This window comes from Xenia sp. Carnegie-2017, unplaced genomic scaffold (genome assembly GCF_021976095.1).
Source record: "Xenia sp. Carnegie-2017 unplaced genomic scaffold, XeniaSp_v1 HiC_scaffold_98, whole genome shotgun sequence".
Classification (NCBI taxonomy): Eukaryota; Metazoa; Cnidaria; class Anthozoa; order Malacalcyonacea; family Xeniidae; genus Xenia; species Xenia sp. Carnegie-2017.
The window spans coordinates 50,809-68,020 of NW_025813568.1; the positions used below are offsets into that span (position 1 = coordinate 50,809).

General features: G+C 33.9%; 2 long non-coding RNA genes across 6 annotated transcripts; one reads left to right on the top strand and one right to left on the bottom strand.

Moving 5' to 3' along the window:
• Positions 1-8,928: 8,928 nt before the first annotated feature.
• On the bottom strand, positions 8,929-10,997 carry LOC124459412. The gene is made up of 2 exons (XR_006953643.1): positions 10,474-10,997; positions 8,929-9,965 (listed from the first exon to the last, which is right to left on the bottom strand). It is a non-coding gene; the product is annotated as an uncharacterized LOC124459412 (long non-coding RNA).
• Positions 10,998-11,143: 146 nt separating this feature from the next.
• Positions 11,144-14,993, top strand: LOC124459411. 5 transcript variants are annotated; one of them, XR_006953640.1, is made up of 11 exons: positions 11,144-11,242; positions 11,458-11,517; positions 11,596-11,661; positions 11,844-11,921; positions 12,147-12,269; positions 12,382-12,523; positions 13,111-13,175; positions 13,625-13,933; positions 14,054-14,239; positions 14,306-14,665; positions 14,761-14,993. It is a non-coding gene; the product is annotated as an uncharacterized LOC124459411 (long non-coding RNA). The 5 variants fall into 5 exon arrangements; XR_006953639.1 differs by lacking the exon at positions 11,144-11,242 and having other exon boundaries at positions 11,401-11,517; positions 14,306-14,441; positions 14,550-14,665; XR_006953641.1 differs by lacking the exon at positions 11,144-11,242 and having other exon boundaries at positions 11,401-11,517; positions 11,596-11,670.
• Positions 14,994-17,212: the final 2,219 nt, after the last annotated feature.

Genomic DNA, 17,212 nt, shown 5'->3' on the forward strand with positions numbered 1-17,212 from the left:
ATATGGAAATATGAAGAAATTCGTTTTCAGGGGAGGGGTGGTCCCAATTTTGTAAAATTTTTTTGTTATGGAAAATGTGTTCAAATGCATAAATTATAGTTTTTGATGAAAATATGGAAATATGAAGAAATTCGTTTTCAGGGGAGGGTGGTATCCCAATTTTGTAAAATTTTTTGTTATGGAAAATGTGTTCAAATGCATAAATTATAGTTTTTGATGAAAATATGGAAATATGAAGAAATTCATTTTCAGGGGTGGTTCCCAATTTTGTAAAATTTTTTGTTATGGAAAATGTGTTCAAATGCATAAATTATAGTTTTTGATGAAAATATGGAAATATGAAGAAATTCGTTTTCAGGGGAGGTGGTATCCCAATTTTGTAAAATTTTTGTTATGGAAAATGTGTTCAAATGCATAAATTATAGTTTTTGATGAAAATATGGAAATATGAAGAAATTCGTTTTCAGGGGGAGGGTGGTATCCCAATTTTGTAAAATTTTTTTTTATGGAAAATGTGTTCAAATGCATAAATTATAGTTTTTGATGAAAATATGGAAATATGAAGAAATTCATTTTCAGGGGAGGGGTGGTTCCCAATTTTGTAAAATTTTTTTGTTATGGAAAATGTGTTCAAATGCATAAATTATAGTTTTGATGAAAATATGGAAATATGAAGAAATTCATTTTCAGGGGAGGGTGGTTCCCAATTTTGTAAAATTTTTTTGTGGAAAATGTGTTCAAATGCATAGTTTTTGATGAAAATATGGAAATATGAAGAAATTGTTTTCAGGGGGAGGGTGGTATCCCAATTTTGTAAAATTTTTTGTTATGGAAAATGTGTTCAAATGCATAAATTATAGTTTTTGATGAAAATATGGAAATATGAAGAAATTCGTTTTCAGGGGAGGGTGGTTCCCAATTTTGTAAAATTTTTTTATGGAAAATGTGTTCAAATTCATAAAATTATAGGTTTTTGATGAAAATATGGAAATGTGAAAAAATTCGTTCTCAGGGGAGGGTGGTATCTCAATTTTGTAAAATTTTTTGTTATGGAAAATGTGTTCAAATGCATAAATTATAGTTTTTGATGAAAATATGGAAATATGAAGAAATTCATTTTCAGGGAGGGTGGTATCCCAATTTTGTAAAATTTTTTTGTTATGGAAAATGTGTTCAAATGCATAAATTATAGTTTTTTGATGAAAATATGGAAATATGAAGAAATTCGTTTTCAGGGGGGGGTGGTTCCCAATTTTGTAAAATTTTTTTTATGGAAAATGTGTTCAAATGCATAAATTATAGTTTTTGATGAAAATATGGAAATATGAAGAAATTCATTTTCAGGGGGGGTGGATTCCCAATTTTGTAAAATTTTTGTTATGGAAAATGTGTTCAAATGCATAAATTATAGTTTTTGATGAAAATATGGAAATATGAAGAAATTGTTTTCAGGGGGGGGTGGTATCCCAATTTTGTAAAATTTTTTTGTTGTGGAAAATGTGTTCAATTGTATAAATTATAGTCCTATGATGAAAATATGGAAAAATGATGAAATTCATTTTCAGGGGTGTTATCTCGATTTTTTGTAAAATTTATTTTGAGGTGGAAAATGTGTTCAAATGCATAAATTATAGTTTTTTGATGAAAATATGGAAATATGAAGAAATTCGTTTTCAGGGGGGGAGGGGTGGTTCCAAATTTTGTAAAATTTTTTTTTATGGAAAATGTGTTCAAATGCATAAATTATAGTTTTTTGATGAAAATATGGAAATATGAAGAAATTCATTTTCAGGGGGGACGGGTGGTATCTCAATTTTGTAAAATTTCTTATTTTTGTCGAAAATGTGTTCAAATGCATAAATTATAGTTTTTGATGAAAATATGGAAATATGAAGAAATTCGTTTTCAGGGGGGGAGGGGTGGTATCCCAATTTTGTAAAATTTTTTTGTTATGGAAAATGTGTTCAAATGCATAAATTATAGTTTTTGATGAAAATATGGAAATATGAAGAAATTCGTTTTCAGGGGGGGTGGTATCCCAATTTTGTAAAATTTTTTGTTATGGAAAATGTGTTCAAATGCATAAATTATAGTTTTTGATGAAAATATGGAAATATGAAGAAATTCATTTTCAGGGGAGGGTGGTATCCCAATTTTGTAAAATTTTTTGTTATGGAAAATGTGTTCAAATGCATAAATTATAGTTTTTGATGAAAATATGGAAATATGAAGAAATTCGTTTTCAGGGGAGGGTGGTATCCCAATTTTGTAAAATTTTTTTGTTATGGAAAATGTGTTCAAATGCATAAATTATAGTTTTTGATGAAAATATGGAAATATGAAGAAATTCATTTTCAGGGGAGGGTGGTTCCCAATTTTGTAAAATTTTTTTGTTATGGAAAATGTGTTCAAATGCATAAATTATAGTTTTTGATGAAAATATGGAAATATGAAGAAATTCGTTTTCAGGGGGAGGGTGGTTCCCAATTTTGTAAAATTTTTTTGTTATGGAAAATGTGTTCAAATGCATAAATTATAGTTTTTGATGAAAATATGGAAATATGAAGAAATTCGTTTTCAGGGGAGGGTGGTTCCCAATTTTGTAAAATTTTTTGTTATGGAAAATGTGTTCAAATGCATAAATTATAGTTTTTGATGAAAATATGGAAATATGAAGAAATTTTTCAGGGGAGGGTGGTTCCCAATTTTGTAAAATTTTTTTTGTGGAAAATGTGTTCAAATGCATAAATTATAGTTTTTGATGAAAATATGGAAATATGAAGAAATTCATTTTCAGGGGAGGGGTGGATCCCAATTTTGTAAAATTTTTTTTTTGTGGAAAATATGTTCAAATGCATAAATTATAGTTTTTCGAGGAAAATATCGAAATATGAAGAAATTCGTTTTCAGGGGGGAGGGGTGGTTCCCCAATTTTGTAAAATTTTTTTGTTATGGAAAATGTGTTCAAATGCATAAATTATAGTTTTTTGATGAAAATATGGAAATATGAAGAAATTCGTTTTCATGGGGGGAGGGGTGGTATCCCAATTTTGTAAAATTTTTTTTCTGATGGAAAATGTGTTCAAATGCATAAATTATATTTTTTTGATGAAAATATGGAAATATGAAGAAATTCATTTTCAGGGGAGGGTGGTATCCCAATTTTGTAAAATTTTTTTGTTATGGAAAATGTGTTCAAATGCATAAATTATAGTTTTTGATGAAAATATGGAAATATGAAGAAATCTTTTCAGGGGAGGGTGGTTCCCAATTTTGTAAAATTTTTTGTTATGGAAAATGTGTTCAAATGCAAAAATTATAGTTTTTGATGAAAATATGGAAATATGAAGAAATTCGTTTTCAGGGGAGGGTGGTATCCCAATTTTGTAAAATTTTTGTTATGGAAAATGTGTTCAAATGCATAAATTATAGTTTTTGATGAAAATATGGAAATATGAAGAAATTCGTTTTCAGGGGAGGGTGGTCCCAATTTTGTAAAATTTTTTGTTATGGAAAATGTGTTCAAATGCATAAATTATAGTTTTTGATGAAAATATGGAAATATGAAGAAATTTTCAGGGGAGGGGTGGTTCCCAATTTTGTAAAATTTTTTTGTTATGGAAAATGTGTTCAAATGCAAAAATTATAGTTTTTGATGAAAATATGGAAATATGAAGAAATTCGTTTTCAGGGGGGGTGGTATCCCAATTTTGTAAAATTTTTTTGTTATGGAAAATGTGTTCAAATGCATAAATTATAGTTTTTGATGAAAATATGGAAATATGAAGAAATTCGTTTTCAGGGGGGGAGGGGTGGTATCCCAATTTTGTAAAATTTTTTGTTATGGAAAATGTGTTCAAATGCATAAATTATAGTTTTTGATGAAAATATGGAAATATGAAGAAATTCATTTTCAGGGGAGGGTGGATCCCAATTTTGTAAAATTTTTTTTGTTATGGAAAATGTGTTCAAATGCATAAATTATAGTTTTTAAAGAAAATATGGAAATATGAAGAAATTCGTTTTCAGGGGAGGGTGGTTCCCCAATTTTGTAAAATTTTTTGTTATGGAAAATGTGTTCAAATGCATAAATTATAGTTTTTGATGAAAATATGGAAATATGAAGAAATTCGTTTTCAGGGGAGGGTGGTGTCCCAATTTTGTAAAATTTTTTGTTATGGAAAATGTGTTCAAATGCATAAATTATAGTTTTTGATGAAAATATGGAAATATGAAGAAATTGTTTTCAGGGGAGGGTGGATTCCCAATTTTGTAAAATTTTTTGTTATGGAAAATGTGTTCAAATGCATAAATTATAGTTTTTGATGAAAATATGGAAATATGAAGAAATTCGTTTTCATTTGGGGAGGAGTGGTTCCCCAATTTTGTAAAATTTTTTTTGGTATGGAAAATGTGTTCAAATGCATAAATTATAGTTTTTTGATGAAAATATGGAAATATGAAGAAATTCGTTTTCAGGGGGGGAGGGGTGGTTCCCAATTTTGTAAAATTTTTTGTTATGGAAAATGTGTTCAAATGCATAAATTATAGTTTTTGATGAAAATATGGAAATATGAAGAAATTCGTTTTCAGGGGGTGGTATCCCAATTTTGTAAAATTTTTTTGTTATGGAAAATGTGTTCAAATGCATAAATTATAGTTTTTGATGAAATATGAAGAAAAATGTTTTCAGGGGAGGGTGGTATCCCAATTTTGTAAAATTTTTTTTTATGGAAAATGTGTTCAAATGCATAAATTATAGTTTTTGATGAAAATATGGAAATATGAAGAAATTCATTTTCAGGGGAGGGTGGTTCCAAATTTTGTAAAATTTTTTTTTATGGAAAATGTGTTCAAATGCATAAATTATAGTTTTTTGATGAAAATATGGAAATATGAAGAAATTCATTTTCAGGGGGGGAGGGGTGGTGTCCCAATTTTGTAAAATTTTTTTGTTATGGAAAATGTGTTCAAATGCATAAATTATAGTTTTTGATGAAAATATGGAAATATGAAGAAATTGTTTTCAGGGGAGGGGTATCCCAATTTTGTAAAATTTTTTGTTATGGAAAATGTGTTCAAATGCATAAATTATAGTTTTTGATGAAAATATGGAAATATGAAGAAATTCGTTTTCAGGGGGGTGGTATCCCAATTTTGTAAAATTTTTTGTTATGGAAAATGTGTTCAAATGCATAAATTATAGTTTTTGATGAAAATATGGAAATATGAAGAAATTCGTTTTCAGGGGGGTGGGGTGGTATCCCAATTTTGTAAAATTTTTTGTTATGGAAAATGTGTTCAAATGCATAAATTATAGTTTTTGATGAAAATATGGAAATATGAAGAAATTCATTTTCAGGGGAGGGTGGTTCCCAATTTTGTAAAATTTTTTTGTTATGGAAAATGTGTTCAAATGCATAAATTATAGTTTTTGATGAAAATATGGAAATATGAAGAAATTCGTTTTCAGGGGTGGGGTATCCCAATTTTGTAAAATTTTTTGTTATGGAAAATGTGTTCAAATGCATAAATTATAGTTTTTGATGAAAATATGGAAATATGAAGAAATTCGTTTTCAGGGGAGGGTGGTTTCCCAATTTTGTAAAATTTTTTTGTTATGGAAAATGTGTTCAAATGCATAAATTATAGTTTTTGATGAAAATATGGAAATATGAAGAAATTCGTTTTCAGGGGAGGGGGGTGGTTCCCAATTTTGTAAAATTTTTTGTTATGGAAAATGTGTTCAAATGCAAAATTATAGTCTTTGATGAAAATATGGAAATATGAAGAAATTCGTTTTCAGGGGAGGGTGGTATCCCAATTTTGTAAAATTTTTTTTGTTATGGAAAATGTGTTCAAATGCATAAATTATAGTTTTTTGATGAAAATATGGAAATATGAAGAAATTCATTTTCAGGGGGGGAAGGGTGGTATCCCAATTTTGTAAAATTTTTTTTGTATGTAGAAGATATTATCTGTAGCATGTAATACAAGATTATGATATTGACAAGAGCTTCCTTTTGCGTAGTGGTTTTGATATTTGTATCCAGTAGATATCATGTAACTGATGTAAGGTATAAATAAGATTGATGTTCCTATGAAATATATAGCATAGGAATTTTCATCCTTTTATGTTCTACTTCTACATTCGGTATTTTCACGACACCTGTACAACATGACTGAATGCATTGTGGAATCACTGTCAGCGCTTGCCTATTAAATTCGGTCACCGCACGCCACTGACAAATTGCGCAATGTGATGTCTAAGCGTTGGTTAAGCAAGAAGGGCGATGCATTTAGTCCAAACACTACTCTACAAAACCTATACACTACAACCTCTAAATTACCATTAGTCGCATCTCTCACCCACAAAAATCTCAAATAGTTCCTGTCTGCTTCGTCTACTTCTACGTTCAAAAAGGCTTTCTCAATGTCTCCTACCAAGGCCACTCTGCTCTCCCTAAATCTGATTAATATGTCAAACAACAACGGCGTTAGTGGTGGTCCTACATGAAGACAGTCATTCAAAGAAGTCCCTCTCTTACTCTCTTTTGACGATGCGTCATAAACAATTCTCAATTTGGTTGTTTTCGCCTCTTTACGTATTACGGCTTGATGGGGAAGGTAATGAACATTTACCCCAGGTTCAGACTCATCTACCCTTTCTATAACACCCGTTTCTAGCTGTTCCTTTATAATTTTATCACATTCTTTCAACAATGCTGGCTCATTCGACAACCTCCTTATCTGCCCTTTCATGCGTGCTAAACTATTTGAATAATTTGACGGTAAGTGCTCATGACCCTGTTTCCATGGCAATTTTACGACATATTTTGACCCATTGAACTCTATTTTGTCAAGCAATGCTTCATGCACGTCATTAGTCTCTCTTACTCCAAGCGTTTCTAAATCCCACAATTTACTCACATCCCCATTAATGCTGTCCGCGTTTTGTGTTGCAATCTGTGAAACTAAATTAACGTGTGCGTTTTTCAAGTTCGAGCTCCCTTTCAGTGGACCGCTTATTACCCAACCTAAACAAGTATTGATGGCAACGGGTTCGTCATCCTTGCCCCTAATTATCTCACCTTGTAGAAATGCCCAAAGGTTAACCGCACCTATCAAAACATCAACATCTAACGTGTCCTGCTTCAAATTAACGTCTGACAACCACAAATCCTTCAAATGCGAATACTTGTTCTTGTCTACCTCAAGATGCTCATTTTTTGATCGTGCAAATATGAGGAACTACTAACGCCTCTACGCGTATTTTACGACCTCCTTGAACTGCCGATACCTCGCAATGAACAACCTCTGTCATTCTACCCTTGTTACTTCCACCACCGAATGTATTAACTTCGAACCATTCTCGCCTAGCAACGTTAAGCTTGGCACACCTCTTCGCGTCACACGTCACAAAGGATTTCTCACTTCCCGAGTCGAAAAGCACTCGCACTCTTGTCTTACCCTTTCCTATAAGTACTCCCTGCGCAGTTTGAAGAGCCACTCTACTTCTAGTACTAACATGGACATTAGCTACACTAACCTGTCCACTTTCTTCCCGACTATTTCTTTCATCCTTCTGGTTATTATTACTCTTATCACATATGGAAACATGATGACCCTCCCCACATACACTACATTTAGTACGTGCACGACAATCTTTAGATAAATGTCCCTTATTTAAACAATTGAAACATCGTTTGAACTTACGAAGAAGTTGCATCCGTTCTTGCCGCCCCGTTACCTTGGTACATTCTTCATGCTTGTGCTCTCCACAGCAGAAAGCACAAAACAATCGGTTGTTGCGGCTGGCAAACAACCCGCTAGCTGTTCCCGGTTCCCGTCGTCTTCTTCGTTGATCTTCTTCTTTCTCTCCGACCGCTAATTTGTGGCATTCCCGCAGCTCCACTTCGGCTTGTAACGCGTCGACAAAATCTTTCATGCCCCACTCTAAGTAGTCTCTTCCCCTGGTAATCGTCAGTTTTAATGAGTTCGGTATCTTTGTTAGAAGATTGGGAACGACTATCTCGCAGTACGTTTCCTCCTTTACACCGAGCGCCTCGAGTCCTCGATAACTCGTTTCCACGGCATCAAAGAACTTGCGCAGCCTTGTCGTATCATTCTCGTTGTACACGGGCTTTAGGTTCATCAAATCATTTACGTGTGCCCTTTGCACCATCACTTTGCTCCCGTATCTCCGTTCTAACACCTTCAGTGCTTCTGCATAGTTAATCGAAGTCAGAGCAAATCCCGAAATTGCTGACTTGGCCGGCTCCTCCACCAGACCCTCAGATAGGTGAATTTGTCGACCTCAGACAATCCGTCATTGTTGTGGATTGAACTTTCGAAAGAGTCCCAGAATTCACGCCAATCTTGTATCTTGCCCGTGAACTTTTTCACCTCTAGTTTAGGCAGCTTTACTCTACAGCGTGCTCCACTGGATACTGTACTTGCCGATGTGTTGGCGAGTTCCTCATTTCGTTTGTTCGTCTCTATCGTGCTCAGCGCTTCGTTGATTTCGGCCAACGCGCCCAAAACTTCGCAGCCGTATTCCGATGAGCTGTCAATATCTGCTGCAATATCGTCATCCTTTTCCAACAAGCTCTGAATCTCATCGTCCAACTTCGAAATTGTATCCAATTTCTGTACGAGTACAAGCCGCATTTGTTCCAGTTCGACTTTCCTTAATGGCGCATTGTCGTTTACCATACTTATCACCTTGTTCACAACCTTTGTGGCGTACGATTTGTGCCCACTCCTCGACTGTCGCTTTCTTGTTTCTGACATCGTGAACAACCCTTTTTATCCTATCAATGTGTTCTCGAATTCTGCTACTCTATCCGGCTCGAAGGCTCACTGAATTTCGCACAATCTGCGCGAAGTGCTGGTTCACTGCTCGAGACTTCACTCGAACGATGGGACTGTATTTTGACAATTGTATTTAACACTTGATAGGATATTTACAGTGGTTTGTGCACGATTTATGATACGGAGTTCCAAACGTTGGTTCTTTGCGACACAAATATGTTATTGAAACGTTGAGATTACGGCCAACCGTCAATCTTTAAACTTGAAACTTATTCAAACGCTATCGCCTCCTGCGATACGACTTCCAACTTATCACTTCTGTACGTCTAACAACGTCTGTTTTTCCGAATGCCGAACCAACGCTTGCAAGCTCTTATTTATATTATAATTATTAGGATATGATTTTGGGCGTTTGCATGACTTGCAACACGCCATTCCGTTTATAGAGTACCGTCATTACCTACATCCTACCGCAATGCCACATTGGGTAGAAAAAGTGTTCCTAAGTATTTTGAATTTACGTACAGGATTTCCACTGAAACCACAGTTTAGTGACTATATACGTATTTGTCTAGTAATATATGACTTAACATTTTACAGTTTATATCATATGGTATATTCACACTCTACACAACATAACATGACAATTTACAACACTGAAAAATATTCTTTCTTGAACTGTAAAACATGATCTTGAGCATAAAGCCTTAACTGAAGATTAACAATCATCACAACCTATGTGTTACGTGCGTGGTCCCGAAAGAATAACTATTAATTTTGGTTCTATTTCCACACGCAACAAAGATAGTGTGAACCAGTTATATTTCTCAAACAATTTATTAATAAAGCGTAAATATTAAAGTAGATGAGTGTCTTAATAATAATATCAATAAGTATGAGTAAAACTTATCTCCCTGTCTGAGTACAAACGCGAGTCTTTATTCTTGAGCGTTCGTGAGTCCAACGATGACTCACAATTGTTTTCCAATAGATTAAAGGCACAGAAGCCAAAAGATAGTTATGGCACAGAAGCCAAGATAGTTGTCTGGTAGATTGTAGCTTGTCAACCTACTTCGGTAGGCTATGCCTCCTAAGTTTGTCTCCTCGTAGCTTGTGCTCGTAGGTTGTCCTCGTAGGTTGTACTCAGTGGTCTAAACAACTCATATATACATATAATATCTAATGGGAAGTATTGTGGTTTTGTGACCTACATCCCATACGCAATACAGTATGTTACAGCAAGATATAGTTAACCACAATAACAACAAATGCGGTTGCGGTTCCAAAGTGTTTACGCATGTAAGCAAGCTTCTAGCGCATGCAAGCAAGCTTCTAGATAACGTTCTAATTAATTATATATGAAATTATAATATGATATAAAAATGATATTACATGATAGTAGTTGCTATCATGTAACACTATGAAAGAGATTGTTGAAAATACAAAAGTTTACCACTTCTGACATATTGTAAACAAATAGTAGCTAAGTTTGTTCTAAGAATCATATAATGTTGAGTTCTAGCTTGGTGTTTTGAGATTTTATGCTTCTTAACTGAGATTTTGCAAAATACCTCTCAGTTGTATACAGAATGCAATAAGAATGACTTTAGCAATATTTACACTAACTCTTGATTAGCAATGGAAGTTTATGGAACTTACATTTTTGTACCAAGCCGTGCTTTGGCCTTTCCGTTTACAACCACAAATGGATATTACTCCTCCGGATGAAAATGGGTGGCAAACGAGTGACGGGAAACTGCAAGTCTGAAATCGTATGGATGACCATTCCCCTAGCGCCGAATTCCCTACTTGATAACGTTCATTGTGGTTGTAAGACTGGCTGCAACGTGGCTGTAACTCCCAACGTTGTTCATGTAACAAAGCAGGAGTGAAGTACACAGATGTATGGTCGTGTACTGCAAACACGAATGTAGATATTGATGACGACAATGATGTTGAGGAAGAGGAGTTTTTAGATGATGACATTGACGACGAATTCGAGACAGACCTTTAAAAAAAGCGCGCCTTGTCTTGCACAATACGATTATAACTTTCAAAATATTATCTTCGCAACAATTGCTAAAATCCAACCTAATGCACGAGTGAAATATGTATTTCTTTTAGGCATTTTATTTATGTTGCCAGTATTATCGTGCATAATAGCTCTCTATTAGGTCTGGCACTAGCACACAAAATATAAATAACATGAAGTTTCCTAGGGAAAATGGCGGATTCCGAAATTGTAATGAGCTACAAATTTTAAAATTTTAATGTAATATAGCAATAAAACTGCAGCTTTTTGGAGATGACAAGAAGTAAAACTGCGTTAAGCATGTAAAAGTCGTTCTGTCTTGAATTTTTCACGACCTTCCTCGAGGTGTCCAACGGGAATGAAAGAAAATCGGTCACAGATCACGGACTAGATGCGGTAGGAATTTTTAAAGTGTTCTTTTTATTGTTTCTGGTTGCACAATTTCATATTAATTTATTTTTATTACCACAGTTATATTAACAAAAGTATGTGTACAAATTTATTTATGCCCACAATGTGGTGTAAGGAAAAACACTTATTCGGAGCATATTTTCCAATTTCAAGTCTGGATTCTCTACATCCTTTAATCACAATGTCATATATGTTAATAGAATAGCAGTGTGTCATATGAATCTCAATTTTTTGAACAAGAAAATGAATTTGGGGATTTGGTAAGTTTACATATATTGTAAAACTATGTAGATATAAAAATACGCTATGTTTATGGGTTTTTTTTAATTTATATGTAGAATGAACAAAGTGAAGATATTGCTGAAAATTATGACAAGCACCAAGAGTTAACCACCAAAACACAGGTTTTTAATGTACATATTGATATTGTTTCTCATGAAAAGTCATTGGAAGTGGTTATATGTAGGACTGCTTTCACTAGAAATAACTAAAAAATTTTGAAGTAATTTAAAGAAGGCATGCATTATTTAAACACTTATTAAAAGTCTGTACACATTTTAAATTAAATAATGGTCTTTATTTGTAGGACTCTGAAGATATCTTTACCAAGCAATCTATCTCTATTATTACAGAGGAACCCAAACAACCATGTCAACATAGTCAAGTAGTTCTCACATATACAGTTATACTTTATACTGTTTACCACTAGTCATGTTTTTAATGTGTTATAAATTGACAATATGCTTGTTGATTGCTTATGCATGAAACACTGTCTAGCAAAACTTTATTAACATCTGGTAGAAATGTGCTCAACAAACATAAAAATATATTACAATAGATATTTTTGAAACAGTGAACATTAATAATTACTGTGTACTTGCTCTTTCAGAGTCATTTGTCACCCACTGGCCACTATACTGGGCTATTGTTACAGTTTGACTTTGCATCAAATGTATCACATCAGCAATCCTTTGTTGTTCATGATTATAATGCAAACAAAAGAACAATTATGGTGATGTCAAATTTTATTTCCATAATTTCAATGTTGGGTATATACCCAACTAAATGATATTACTCAATATGCTTTTTTTGGTGCTATAATCTGCATGTATTTTTTTCTTCAGCATAATTCATTTGTATTTGTACATCGATATCCCCACCTATTGCTTGATGGCTATGGTTGGATATTGTGCTGCTCATGTGATGCAAATAGAAAGCAATTTGTTGATGCCCTACCTAATAATATACAATTAGATCCTCAAAAAGGTATGTAAAATAGATGTTACTGAAATGAAATGATTAAAACAGGCCAAACAACATTTTTGTACTTGTCAGATATACCATATCCTAGTTGCATACATATTAGCAATGGAAAAAATATCTGGTTGTGTATGATAGAAAGTTTGGTATTGAAGCCAAAATTTTATTGAAAAAGTAAGTGTTGTGTGTTACTCTTTCAGGATATAAGGTGTCTGAACAGCTTCACCAAATTTTGACTTACACTTACATACTATTTGTTTCAAGACCCTTGTCAAAGATGTGAGAACTTGTTACATATTAATCTGACATTGCATGTAGTGAATGTCTCAAATTTGTATTTGGCTTATTTTTTCAATGTAAAGTTCTTCATGTGGTATGGGAGAAAATGTCTTCATCCTTAAATATCAGTTTATTGTACATTTCAAACCCTTGTGAAGTCATCCTTCTGTGTTTTACAAGACCCTTGTTCGACATTGTTCTTATTACATGTGGATGTTAACCAGCACAGCTTTACAAGCAAAAATATTGTTAAAACTTGTGAATGATTATTTACACAATATATTTATCTCATTGAATTTCTTTTATGAATGCAGAATCCACATCCATGATGCAGTCTGTTTTCAGTGATCATTCCTACCATGAGATGCAACCTGAAGAAGTATATTTTGTTATGTGAAAATAACTTTTTTGTACAAATACACGTATTGTTTCTCAACCTTCTAATACCCCACAATTTGTTACCATACATCCTGTGCCTAATTTCAGGAGCTTCTATAAAGCTATTAGGGTGATAACCAACAGGGCAAATTGAATTTATTTATGACTATTGAGGTATACACATTCATACTCACATACATACATAGCCACATACTTACAGTACATACATTAAGTAGTATAAACTAAATGTATGACAAAAATAGTAAAGTCATATTCACCATTTGCTTTACGTGCCTGATATATATATATATTAAGCACTTTCTAAGGATTTTGTGAAGTCATAATTAATCATAATTATTAATCTGCATACACATACACACACATACATACACACACATACATACACACACATAATACAACCTTAAAGATAAATGATTTTACATATTTTAGGACTTGTTTAGTGCAGTGTGCAGGGAGGTTCAGTGGATTGCTGTAAAACCAGTGAATAGTCCATGGGGGGTTTGTACTTTAGTGTATTCAAAAGTAATGCCGCCCCAGCCCGAGTTAAAATGTTGCAGCTATTCGTCATATCATTGCATTCATGTGACAACCCTTGCAAAAGCCATGCAAATCGTTGACGAGGATGAAATGGATTCTCCATTGGCACTTTTTTAAGTTTTCCTTTGGAATTACACCAGATGCGAGACTATTTTGAATTGGCTACACTTAGCAAAGAAAAGGTTTCTTTATTTGAAACAGGTATGCAAGATAATCTGCAATGGTGAACATCCTTTTAGCTTTACATATACTATTTCCTTTATCGGTATGGTATTTAGCACTTTCTAGCATTTTGTAAATATTACTATTTAATTATTTTAGGCAATGAGAATGATGCAAGCGATTTTACTGATCTTCCTGAAAAAAATGGTCATAAAATTTTGGCGCCATCTGAAAGTGGTATTTGTTCTTGTGGTGCAGAGTGGGATAAACGTTCTATTCAAGATGAATGGTTGTACGTAGACTTGTGTTCAGTTGCGTACTTTTGTTCAATCCATGATGTGAAGGGTAAGTTCTGATTTGTTATAGGTTACGCTTCACTTCATAATTATTTGACTTAAATAAATTATTTAGTGTATTGTAGACCTTGCTCCTCTTGTGCTACGAAAAAGCATTATGATGGCATTGAAAACAGGATTGTATGGTTTGGATCATATGCAATATCTCATGCCGATCTAAAAGATTACATTCGGCTTTTCATAACGTCGAGGTACTTTTTAATGAAAATTTGCCGAAGCATTAGTAGCTACGTTTGTCCATTATTTAATTTTCTCGCACTATATCTTTTGAATGTTTTTTCTTTTTTATTCTTGTTCAGTTTATGTACAAATATTATGTTGCATATGTACAAAGGCAAGTGTCTTCGGGTAATTTGAATTTCCCAAAGGAAATAACTTGCGCCAAGTTTCGTCTCGCTATCATTGCCATGATACGGTAAGGATCATTTCATTTTCAGCTGCAAAATATGAATATTCCATTGAGATAGTGATCGCTTGTTTTATTAAGTTATTGAATTTTCTCTTATTGAGGTTGCTTGATATTGATTTTCACAATGGGTTTTTTTGTGAATTATGTGGAAGAATTCCCCAGAAGGTGGTGATGGATGGAACAACTCTTGGAATACAGAAAACTTTCTTACCAAATAATTTAAGAGAGTCTGATACTGGATTGCTAGATGGAAGATAAGTATTTTTGAAGTTTATCTGTAATATATAATATATACAGGTCTGCTAATTAGTAAATACGAGTGTTCATCTACGTATCAGAAAGCATTTTATGCATGATGGTGACTTCTCTCACTTTGTTTTTGTACACAGCTTATAGTTATAAAAATAACAACCTGTTTTCTTAACAGGTTTGTTCTCATAACAAAGTACATAATCCCTTTTTTCCGTGAAGCCCATGGATGCGTTCGTTCATGATGAAAGAGTCATATTGTATAAGGAGGCTCTCGTTCATCACGAGAGAGTTATGAGAAAGTTACGTTGTAAAAGGTAATAAATAAAAAACGTATAAACATGCTTAGAGTTTTTTTAAGTTATAGTTCAAAAGGCAGAAGTTGTTTGAACCTTTGAAGTATCCTTGGACGTTCTAGTTTTTTATGAGAAGAATTCTTGTAAAGAAAAGATAAATTTTGAAAACCAAAGAATCCTTTTCGGTCCATGCCTCCCGATACCCGAGATAGTTGAGCACTAGAGCGTCGCATGTTAACTAAGGGAACCACATAATCCTTGTTTGTTTTCCATGAAACATATGTATGGTTTGCTCGTAATACGTGAGAAACAGTAAATGGGAGAGTTAAATCAGAAAGATATAAACCGATAAAATTGGTATAAAACATGTTTAAGGTTGTCTTTATTTATAAGTGTCAGAAGAAGACAGGGTCATAAGAAGTTAATTGAAACATTGCTTGGTTTGTTTTATGAGAAGAAAACAAAAGATAAAATTCGAAAGCAAAACCCGTTTTCGGTCCATGCTTCCCGATACCTTCTTAAGCGCAAGGCACTAGAACGCCGCATGTTAACGTTTCGGTAGGAGATTTCGGCCCCTCCACGCTATCCTACTTGGGAGATGCCAATAGCAAACTTCCGCCCATCAGACCCTGAGATCACCTGCGATAGGCTTTGCTCAGGGTACGCAGGGAGAGTGCGGTCGCCACCGAAGTGTGGGCCCCTAAGCCACTGCATACTATATCGCACCCAGCTTCCACTGCTAGTTGATATCTACTATATGAAGTTTTAGCTTTATATATATATACCAAAATTTAAAGGCGTACGAAAGTTGTGGGATGATTGTTATCGTTACTGCGCATGCCCAGATGATTTCTTTGATAATTTGCGACTAAGTGAGTTAATTGACACAAATGTAGTGCAAGTACATATAGTTGGTCGTTGTCATGACTATGAACAATTACTCGAGTGGACTGCGCAGACGATTTCTCTATTAAATTGTTACTAAGCATGCTATTTACTTCAAAATTGGTGCTAGTAGATGCAGTTGGTCGTTGCCATGACCATGACCTTAGGTAGCTGGTCAATGTTGACTGCGCATGCGCAGATGATTTGTCTTAAAACGTGTGACTGAGCGAGCTAATTACTCCAAAATCGGTACTAGTACATCCAGTTGGTCGTTACCATGAGCTTGGAGAGTTTGTGGAGTTGACAACGCATGCTCAGATTCTCAATTAATTTGTGACAGAGCGAGCTCTGAAATTGGTGCTTGTAGATGCGCTGAGCAAGTTTTCCATCATATATTTTGGCATGCTCTTTGTCTACTTAAGCTTGTTTTGACAAATGCATGTGAAACTCGTCAACACTTTGTTACGGCACTCGTAATATCCGTGACAACGTTAAAAATGTTTTTATTTTCTACAACTTTATACTTGCATATTGCATGTCATATCCAAGCTTTCCTTTGATTTGACGGGAAATGGTTTTTATTCACTCCTACATCTTCTGCCTTTATAATTAGTCGATCTGTATTTCTAAACTAATATTTACAAATGCCCCAAGAGAATCTTTTTATTTTATTGGCTCTCTTCTACAAATACAATACCATGTCCGACTATTTGATTGCACGAATTTTGTAATTTGATCACGTTTTTGACACTTGTGTTTACGATGGGAAAGATGGATTGCTTAAATGTACCTAGTTGTTTAGACTACTTGGATCCATAGTTATCCTGTAATGTATACTCTTGTGAAACACCAATGAGCATACGTAGTGTGTCTTCTATAACCTCTATTCTTGTTCTCCACTTCATCATCTATCCATATTTGTTCTTTTTAGTTCTCAGCTCAACACAACCCTTGTCTGAAGTTCCTAAAACCTTGATCTACCCAAGAAAGATCTCTGGTGGTAACATGTTAGGTATGGCTAGTGGTTGGTCATCGTCATTGAGCCTTGTGACACCAGTTCAGTATACGTTAATTGTCCTGAAGACGTTGAGGAGGTTGCTAGTAAAGCGTCGCCTAAACCAGA